This window comes from Callospermophilus lateralis, unplaced genomic scaffold (genome assembly GCF_048772815.1).
Source record: "Callospermophilus lateralis isolate mCalLat2 unplaced genomic scaffold, mCalLat2.hap1 Scaffold_52, whole genome shotgun sequence".
Lineage (NCBI taxonomy): Eukaryota > Metazoa > Chordata > Mammalia > Rodentia > Sciuridae > Callospermophilus > Callospermophilus lateralis.
The window spans coordinates 5,877,006-5,886,268 of NW_027514454.1; the positions used below are offsets into that span (position 1 = coordinate 5,877,006).

At 52.2% G+C, this 9,263-nt stretch overlaps 1 pseudogene; it reads left to right on the top strand.

The window, feature by feature from the left end:
• The first annotated feature begins 512 nt into the window (after window positions 1-512).
• Window positions 513-8,923, top strand: LOC143390244 (neuronal acetylcholine receptor subunit alpha-2-like; annotated as a pseudogene).
• Window positions 8,924-9,263: the final 340 nt, after the last annotated feature.

Here is a 9,263-nt window from a genome sequence, read left to right on the forward strand (position 1 = left end):
CATCTGTTTATAAGCTGGTGGTCGTTGGACCATTTCCACCTGTAGGCTACTGTGACTGGTACCTGAGCTCTTCTGCTGACTAGCTTGTGCAATTATCCCCATTTTACAGATGAGGTTCTGAAGCCAGAGTGATGGGAATGTGGGTGCCCCCTGGTAGGTCAGCCTTGTCTAAGGAGAGCAGCCGGCTGACTCTGGAAAGTGGGAGACGTGGATTCCTCAGTCAAGCTGGGGATAGTGCAGGAGCCCGGAGATCCTGGAAGGCCTTGCACCCCTCTGTGGAGTGTTGAGGAGGCATGACTCAAGAGTCCTTCTCTGGCTTTGATCAGGTTCAGCAGAAGGAGCCTTGCAGAATCCAGTGGCCCCCTGCCATGCCAGCTTGATGACATCCTGCCAGATTAGACCACAGCAAGCTGTACCTGCCCTCTTTTGGATGTGCAGGGGAAGCCAGACCCTCCTCTGAGACCATGGACGCCTGCCATTCTGCACTGCCACCCTGGATGACGTTTGGCCTGTGGTGGCCCCTTCTGCTCCCAGCAGGTGAGTGACTGCCTTATCTCTGGGACTTCACCACTGTGTGCTCATGTGCCAGGTGGGGAGATATCCTGCAGGTGGGCTCATTGCAGTCCTCAAGGCTGCAAGGATGTTAGTGGTCATAGGCTGGTGCCTGGTTCCACAGGGAGAAGGTGGAGGGGCTGTCACAGCGCTGATATTAACAGCTGTGTTACCTTGAATGTCCCCAGCTTCAGTGTTGCTCATCTGCAAAACACAAATAGTGCTGCGGACCTCCCAGAGCTATTGTGGGGACAGAAGAAAAGCCTGTGCCTAGCACCTGGGTCACAGCAGGCACCCAGGACACACATGTGGTGGTTATTGTCCTTGCCAGGCTTTCTGTCCCAGCTGGAGCTGCTGCGGTTCTGGGATTGGATCAGTAGCTGTCCACTTACTCAGTGGCAGAGCCTTGGTGTGCCAAAGCCATTGACAGAGTACTGAAAACCCCATGAGAGACCCATTGACAGTGGTTGGCCTAGTTGATGAGAGGTGGCAAGTGCCAGGGGTTTAGGAACAACTCAGGGAGGTGCCCTCAGTGGCGAAGGCTACGGCTGGCACCGCTGGTTCCTCTGATGATTGGGTGGGAACTAATGCTGCTCACCACCAGGCTTGCTCTCATGGGGCAAGTCCCCTCCCTGCACCTTAACTGGGACCTGGGCTGGATCTCCCCCCCTCCCTGCCACAGCACTCTGGCTTTGTTATCTAATATCACACAGGTACTGATGTCCAGTACTGATGACCAGCACGAGCGAGTGCACTGTGGCTACGGGGCTGTGCACAGCTCTGATGAACATTATCATAGTGAGTCCTCCACAGGGTTTGAAGTGGAATCTGGATTCACATCCCACTTGACAGATGAGCAAGCTGAAGCTCACACAGATGGCGGCCTCTGCTTTGATGGGAAGCCGGATGCCCACTGCCTCCTTGGCTTCTGGAGACCCCTCCTCTTCTCTCTCATCCCACAGTATTGGCTCAGCGAGGCCCTCACACCTAGGCTGAGGACTGCTTCTTCAAATACCTCTTCATGGGCTATAACTGCTGGGCACGGCTGGTGCCCAACACCTCAGACGTGGTGACTGTGGGCTTTGGACTGTCCATTGCCCAACTCATTGATGTGGTGGGCCTGTCACCCAATCCCGGGCCCCTCAGAATCAGCCTCCAGTCCCCAGGCTCTTCCCCAGGGTCCCCCCTGCAGTCCCAGCCCCCCAGCCCATCTTCATTATAGCGGGGACCTCAGCCTGTTCCTCCTGGGCTGCCACAGCCCCTTCCCCTCTCTCACTCAGAAACCCCTTCTGGGGCAGCAGAGGGCAGCAGGGGGGTTTCTTGTGTGACCCTGAAGAATCTGAGTCCAGAGGAGTGTTGGGAGGGATGCTGGGCTTGGGTGCCTCACAGAGGCTCTTCCTGTGGGTGGGGATCCCTGCAGCCCCTCTCACTCATCCTGTGCTCTGGATTCTGTTGCCCTCTCCCTCTTACCAGCCAGGATGAGAAGAACCAAATGATGACCACCAATGTCTGGCTGAGGCAGGTGAGGATTCTCCCAGCAGGGAGGGTACAGTCATCGCTGGGTCCTGCCCCGCCCCTCCCTCTACTTTTCCCTAACAGGAGCAACCTGCTGCATTCAAGGTTGGTGAACACCTGCCACTTGGGTCATCTGGTTGCAAGTGGCCTCTCCAGCGGACTTTGCTTGCATGGCCAGGCTCTGAGTTCACTCCCTGGACATGTCACCAGAGAGTCAGAGATGCCTTTCTTAGAAATTGACATTTCATAGTCCTTGCTGCTTGAGGACAGGCTGCATTGTCACCAAAACCCCAGGGAGGTCTCATTCTGCCCATTTTACAGCTGCAGAAAATAAGAAGCAGGTGTGGCTGGGCCAGTAAAGGGGGCACCCAGGTGTGCCTGGCTCTGCTCCTTCTACCAAAGAACACTGAGTTCCCTGTTTGTGTTGCCTGACAAACCCAAAGCTCGCCAACTAGAGCCACTTGGATGCTTCGTATCTCAGTTTCATGGTCAGGAGTTTGAGTGTTTCCTCTGCTTTGCATGGTGACTACTTGGGAGCATCTGGCTGGTGGCTGTCCTGTTCTGAAGGTTTAAGGACAAAATTTACTCACAGCAGGGGTGTTTGGAAAGTTCTGAAAGGGTGGGCCTGGCGGGCCTCCTGGCCCTGCCCAGGACCTCTCGGGGTCTTTCCCTGTGGTGTCTCCAGGAGGGAAGTCAGATTCCCACCTGTGGCTCAGGGCTCCCAGAAGGAAGGTCCCTAGAGAGAAGCAGAACCTGCTGGTCTCTGATGGCCTGAATGGGCTCAGCATCCATCTTGCCATATTCTGTAGGTCAGGGCAGTGCAGGAGTCCAGTTAGATTCAGGGAGGGGCCATAGACCCCACCTCTCAGTGGAAGGATAGCCAAAGAGCATATGGCCCTCCTGGATGGGCCACTCCTAGGGCAGGCTCATTAGAGCACAGGTCTCATGAGAACCCCAGTGTGTTCCCTCCCTTCTTACCCCTCCTACTCTGCTCTGATGCTCTGAAGGCCTCTGACATAGAGGTGGCTGTAGAATGTGAGAAAGAGGAGCTGGTGCCCTGCCCTACCAGCACCTGACTCTCCCTGGGCAGAGGTAAACATGCAGAGAGCCACACCCACCAGAATGTTGATTGGCATCTCTGTTTGAATGGGTGCCTTTCCCTCCAGTGCCCTTTCTGTAATCCCTGTCCCCCATGGGGCCCCGAATGGTGTTGGGGTGTGGTGTTTCAGCTACTTAGTTTAAATTAGACCTTGGTCCAGAGGCTCTCAGTGGATACTGTACATCCCAGAGCTGTTGGAGCATGAGGAGGCTCATATTTACAGATGTGCCAACTGGGGACCAGAGCAAGGAAGGTACTGTGTGTGTAGTTGGGGTAGGCTTAGAACCTAGGTCACTGCAGCTGTCCCTATGGTCTGGTCACCTGGGCGAGGGGCTGGGGAGGAGTTGAGGACATACACTGCTGTGGGACCTGGGCCATCAATCCATCACCACCTCTGACTAGCCTGAGATGCTGAGCATGTTATTCAGCTTCTCTGAGCCTCATTTCCCTCATCTGTAAAATGAATGTGATTCAACCTACTACCACATGCCCGAGGACAGTAATATGCCCCAACTTGATGTGGGTTCCCCAAAATGTTGATTGGAACTGAAAAACATGATGAATGGAATGGAGAGAGAATAAGTACTGATGGGGGAGAGAAACATAGGTTCACCTGGACATGATTTGGGGGGAGCAGGAGTGAAGTCCAGAGCAACTCTTGCTCCCTCCTGGGCTGGCCCCTGGGTAGGGAGGTCTCTGGAACATATTCTGGAGGTCACAAATAGCTCCGAGCCTCAGCCTCTGGCATGTGGCTTTTCCACTCTGTGTTCCTCACTTCCACCTGCTCAGCATGCCCTGTCCGGCTGTCTCTGGAGCCTCTTCCTGGATGGAGAATCTAACCACCTCTGTAAACTGTGATGTGCTGAAACTCGACTTCAGCTCAGATCCTGCAGTGCCTCACTGGAGTCAGCCATGGAGGCAAGAGAGAACCAGGGGCATGGCTGGGGACACCACCTGCCTGAGAGTTAGCTACTGATGTGGGGGCAAAGTGAGGAGTGTGTTTATCTGGGAGGGTGTGCCTGGTTCCTTGGTCAGAGCCCTTTTCTGGCATTGCAGCCTCTCTGTTCTGTGGGGCTGGGTGGGGCTCTGGGGGATCCTGAATCCCTAGCTCAGCCTAGATTGACAGAGGCCCCTCCCTGGCATGGCAGTGATGGGATCCCTCCCCTGTGCAGGAGTGGAGGGACTACAAGCTGTGCTGGAACCTCGCTGATTTTGGCAATATCACCTCCCTCCGGGTCCCTTCACAGATGATCTGGATCATTGACGTTGTCCTTTCCAACAAGTAGGAAGCCATGTATCCCTGGAAAGATCACCAGGAGGGACGTTAAAGGGGACTTGGAGGGCTTCATCCTTTCCCTCTCAATGCTTAGCAGAGAACCCCCCTCTTCTGTATTCTTTTATTCCTTTCATTCTGTTCTCTCCCTCCTACGCACCATTTACTGGGCACTGAAGATGTATTCATTTGTAGCATGGTGATATGGGACAGATTTGCCAACTCTGAGTATCCTTTGGAAAATGTGGTTCAGGCTCTCTAAAAACATCTAAGAGTTGAAATTTTAGAGGATGGCAATATTGTCTGACCAGGTAAGTGGCATCCTATAGTAGCACCTCTGAAGAACAAATTCACTGGGTATGTTTTTTCTTTAATCATGTTTTCTTATACTTGCCTTGGATTCAAGACCCAAAGGATCAATCTCACCCTAACAACTAGAAGCTAACAGAAGCTGGAGGGGGGGGAGGAGGAGTATATAGAGAATCCCAGTGGGCAAAAATCAATGAATTAAGATACTTTTTGATAAGAGAAATAGAAATCTATATTTTTATTAGTATGTTTGGTATCAGGCAATTCTTCATTGAGAAGTTAAGAAGTTCAAATTTAAAAGAAGGTGTTATAATTGTCTAAAACCATTTTCTAAAGCAGGTTGCTGCTTCCTTAAGATATGAATATCTATGACAAGGTTCTGTGGTTTTGGTTCACACTGTATGTCTGTCATCCACTGCCAAGGGCTTTGGAAGCCAGCAGAGAACAATAGCGTTTTAAATGCTGTTTTAAATCCTGCAGCAAAGAAACCAGCTTACTGAGCACTTCCCAATCCCTTGGACCCTACTTTGGAAATGATGTTTTTGACGAATAAAACATAGAGAGAGAGTCCATATCTAGACCTCCAGAGAGGTCAGTGGTTCTTTACACCAGTTCCTTACACTGTCTGGTCCTGGGCAGGCCCAGCGCCCTCTCACCTAAGCCGTCTTGGTAAACACACACTTGCCACTGGGTGACCTGGCAGGTCTGACACTGCAGGTACCTGTGTTTGCTGACTCACACCCCCACCCCATTGCTCTGTACCCAGGAGCTGGCACCCAGGAACATTCTAGTTTCTGCTTCCTGAGCATTTGGCAGAGATATGAGCAAAGTGCTAGGGTCAGATACAACTTCACATTTCAGGATTGTCAATAAAGCCATGACCACTAAGACTCGATTTTCAAGAGAAAATCCCAGTCAATCTTCTGTAGACATATAAAGAAACATCTGCTCCACCCAGGCACTACACTCTGGCCAACCAATAGAACTGTTCCTTCTACCAAATGGGTGCATGTTTCCATCTAGTGGCAATTATGTGAAATGACCAAAATGCCTTTAATTTCTTTTTCTTTTTCTTTTTTTTGACTTTTTGCTTGATGTATTTGTTACTCTCTTTCAAAATTCCTGTTTCCAGCCAGTCTGTCTCTCTACCCTGGAACTACTCCATGGGAAACTCCCTTGTATTCTGATTCCCTGGACTTTAGGACAGACTGTAGGAAGCTAAGGGGGAGTTGAAGAAGTCCCATCTGACTGGTCACCATTGTTCCATTGTCCCCATAGTCCTTGTGGGTCTTTGGATTCTCATTCCCATGAAGTCCCCAACCTCATCTACCACAGTCACTATGATGCCCACCTGGTGGCCCCAGTGAGCACTGTTAAGGTTTTCCTTGGCCACAGCTATTTCTTGTTCCTGCAGGGCCTCCTGCTGTGGTGCCCCTTCCCCTCCCTTGACTGAGTCCTCCCTGAGCACTCCAGCCAGCCTCCTGTTGGTGCCAAGCTGCCTCCTAGAGGGGCCCTAGTGGTTGAGGTTAGATGCATGGACTCCAGGAAGTTTCCTCACTAGCCAAAATCTTAGGTCTCTTGAGCAAAGAACAAAAGATCCAAGTGTAAAAGTCATGATCTTCTACCTAAGAGGCTGCTTGCTCACTGTGTGCTAGGAAAGTACAGTTCAAAATTATCACTCTAAAATAATAAAGGAATAAAACAGGCAATGGAACTGCATACACCCTGTGACCTCAAATATGCAAAACCATCAGATTCATTGTCTGCGTGACAGTAGAATAGACATGTATAATATCACAATGTTAATAGTGGGTATTTTAAAAATTCTTGGTACTTTCCAGTGTTCTTCAAAACTCCAACTTTTGCAATTAAAACAATGTTATATGAAAAGAAAACTCAAGTATATCCATCTTCTGGGGGAATTTTATACTCTTACAAAAGATGGGACACTTGGCCAGCTGAGAACTGCCTTGTTCAGGTTGTTCTCTGCAGCAGTCTGGGTGGGTCAGGTGGGTGTGCAGAGCCCTCAGCTGGTCTTCTCTCCACAGTGCAGATGGGGAGTTTGTGGTGACCCACCTGACCACAGCGCACCTCTTCTCCACGGGCACTGTGCACTGGGTGCCCCCCGACATTTACAAGAGCTCCTGCAGCATCGACGTCACCTTCTTCCCCTTCGACCAGCAGAATTGTAAGATGAAGTCTGGCAACTGGACCTATGACAAGGCCAAGATCGACCTGGAGCCAATGGAACAGACGGTGGACCTGAAGGACTACTGGGAGAGTGGTGAGTGGGCCATCATCAATGCCACAGGCACCTACAACAGCAAGAAGTATGACTGCTACGCCGAGATCTACCCTGATGTCACCTACGCCTTTGTCATCCGCTGGCTGCCGCTCTTCTACACCATCAACCTCATCATCCCCTGCCTGCTAATCTCCTGCCTCACCATGCTGGTCTTCTACCTGCCCTCCGACTGTGGCGAGATGATCACGCTGTGCATCTCCATGTTGCTCTTGCTGACCAGCGGAGTACCAGCTCTTCACTATGATCTTCGTCACCCTCTCCATTGTCATCACCGTCTTCGTGCTCAACGTGCACCACGGCTTCCCCAGCACCCACAGCATGCCCCGCTGGGTGCAGGTGGCCCTGCTGGGACGTGTGCCCTGGTGGCTGCTGATGAACCGGCCTCCTTTGGAGCCACACGACTCCCCAGGCCTGAAACTTGGCCAATCTTGTTACTGGTTGGAGACCAACATGGACGCAGAGGAGAGAGAGGAGGCAGAGGAGGAAGAGGAGAATGGCAGATGGGGGTGTGCAGGCTGCCCAGGCCCCTCCATGGGTATCATCTATGGCCACAGATGCCTGAACCCACAGACCTCAGGGACTAGGGCCGAGGCTCCCTCTGGGGAGCCTGAGATCTTGCTGTCACCTTGCATACAGAAAGCCCTGGAAGGTGTGCACTATATTGTTGACCACCTGTGGTCTGAGGATGCTGACTCTTCAGTGAGTGAGATCTGGGTGAGGGACTCCCCTGGGTGGCCGGCCCTACCAGCTTAGCAGGGAAAATTCCCACCTCAAGGTGGTAGCTAGACCAACCTGGTCCCCTCCCTGAGGGCTGGCCTCACTCATTCATGGCTCCAAAGAGTCTGGAATCAATTGGGAGAGAACATTTAGCTGGCTCTTGGTACACTTGATGGCAGTAGGTCAAGAATGTCCCTGCTCATCCTAACTGGGAGACAGCAAGCAGAGAAGGGCATGCTTAGATGTGGACTCTGCGGTGCCATGCTTATGCCACTACCTACAGGAGTTGGCAGGGATGGGAGGTGGAGGGGGCATTAGGAGAGCCTGGTGGGCTAGCCCCCTGTGGCAGTGGCCTTCCTATTTTATGCTAGATGGTCTCCTCTCCTCTTTGCTCATGAGGCCCTCTGTGAAGCTCATGAGTCAACCACAAACCCTGCAGATTCTTGGATGTACGAGGCTGGTCCTCTCCGCAGCCTCTGCCTTATCTAGCACTCAGCATCAGCATTTTCTTATCAACTTAGGGAAGGGTGAAAGGCTGGAAAGAATCACTGGGTAGCCTTGATGAGTGAATGAGAAAATTAATCATTAATTTGGGAGCAGCTAGGCATCCATCCCTGGCCTGGGCTGGGAGTCCAAGCTGCACAAAGCCCACCCACTAACCTGCCCTGAGTCACACCTACCCCATCCACTACCTTCTCTGCAGTGAAATCACTGCAGCCACTGGGAGTCCACCTCCTTACATGGTTCCAGCACCTCTATGTGACTCTCTAGTCCCTTTGCCCCAAACCTGCTGAGCCCCGGCAGTGTGGAGGATGAGATAGGTAGGACACAGGAGAGGGTGGTATGGGGCTTGGGCCAGCTCTGTTTCTCGCTCCACCCCATCTCTGCACTTGTTCCAGTCTTAGCTTCCCCTTGGGTCTCAGGGGGCAGTTGCTGCTGCCCTGTGGTTGTCCCTACAGGGGCTGAGCATGAGAGGAACATTTCTTGAGGCCTGGCCTCTGTCACTGTGAGCCCATTTGTCCCGCAGGTGAGAGAAGACTGGAAGTGTGTTGCCTTGGTCATCAACAGGATCTTCTAATGGCTCTTTATCATTGTCTGCTTCCTGGGAATGCTGGGGCTCTTTCTGCCTCCTTTCCTGGCTGCAATGATCTGATGTCATGTCCCTTATGTTGGCTCAAAGTCAGTCCTGCCAGCCAGCAATGACCACCTTTAACTGCAGCTGCCTCTAGAGTACCCTCTGGAGCCAGCACCATCTGCCTGCGGTGCTTCTGGGGAGAGAGCACCAGCTCTGAAAATCTTCCTGGAGCACTCACTGTGATGCTACTGTACTGGGAATTTTCTGGACAGAAATCCTGGTTTAGCAAGCAGAGGAGTTACAAAAGAAGGAGGACCCTTCCCTGCAGAGGGGTGGGACTAGCACAAGGAGAAACAATATGGCCTTGAGGGAGGGGCACATGGGGGAAGGGGAGGCTGCCTCAGGGGTGGAGGGTCTA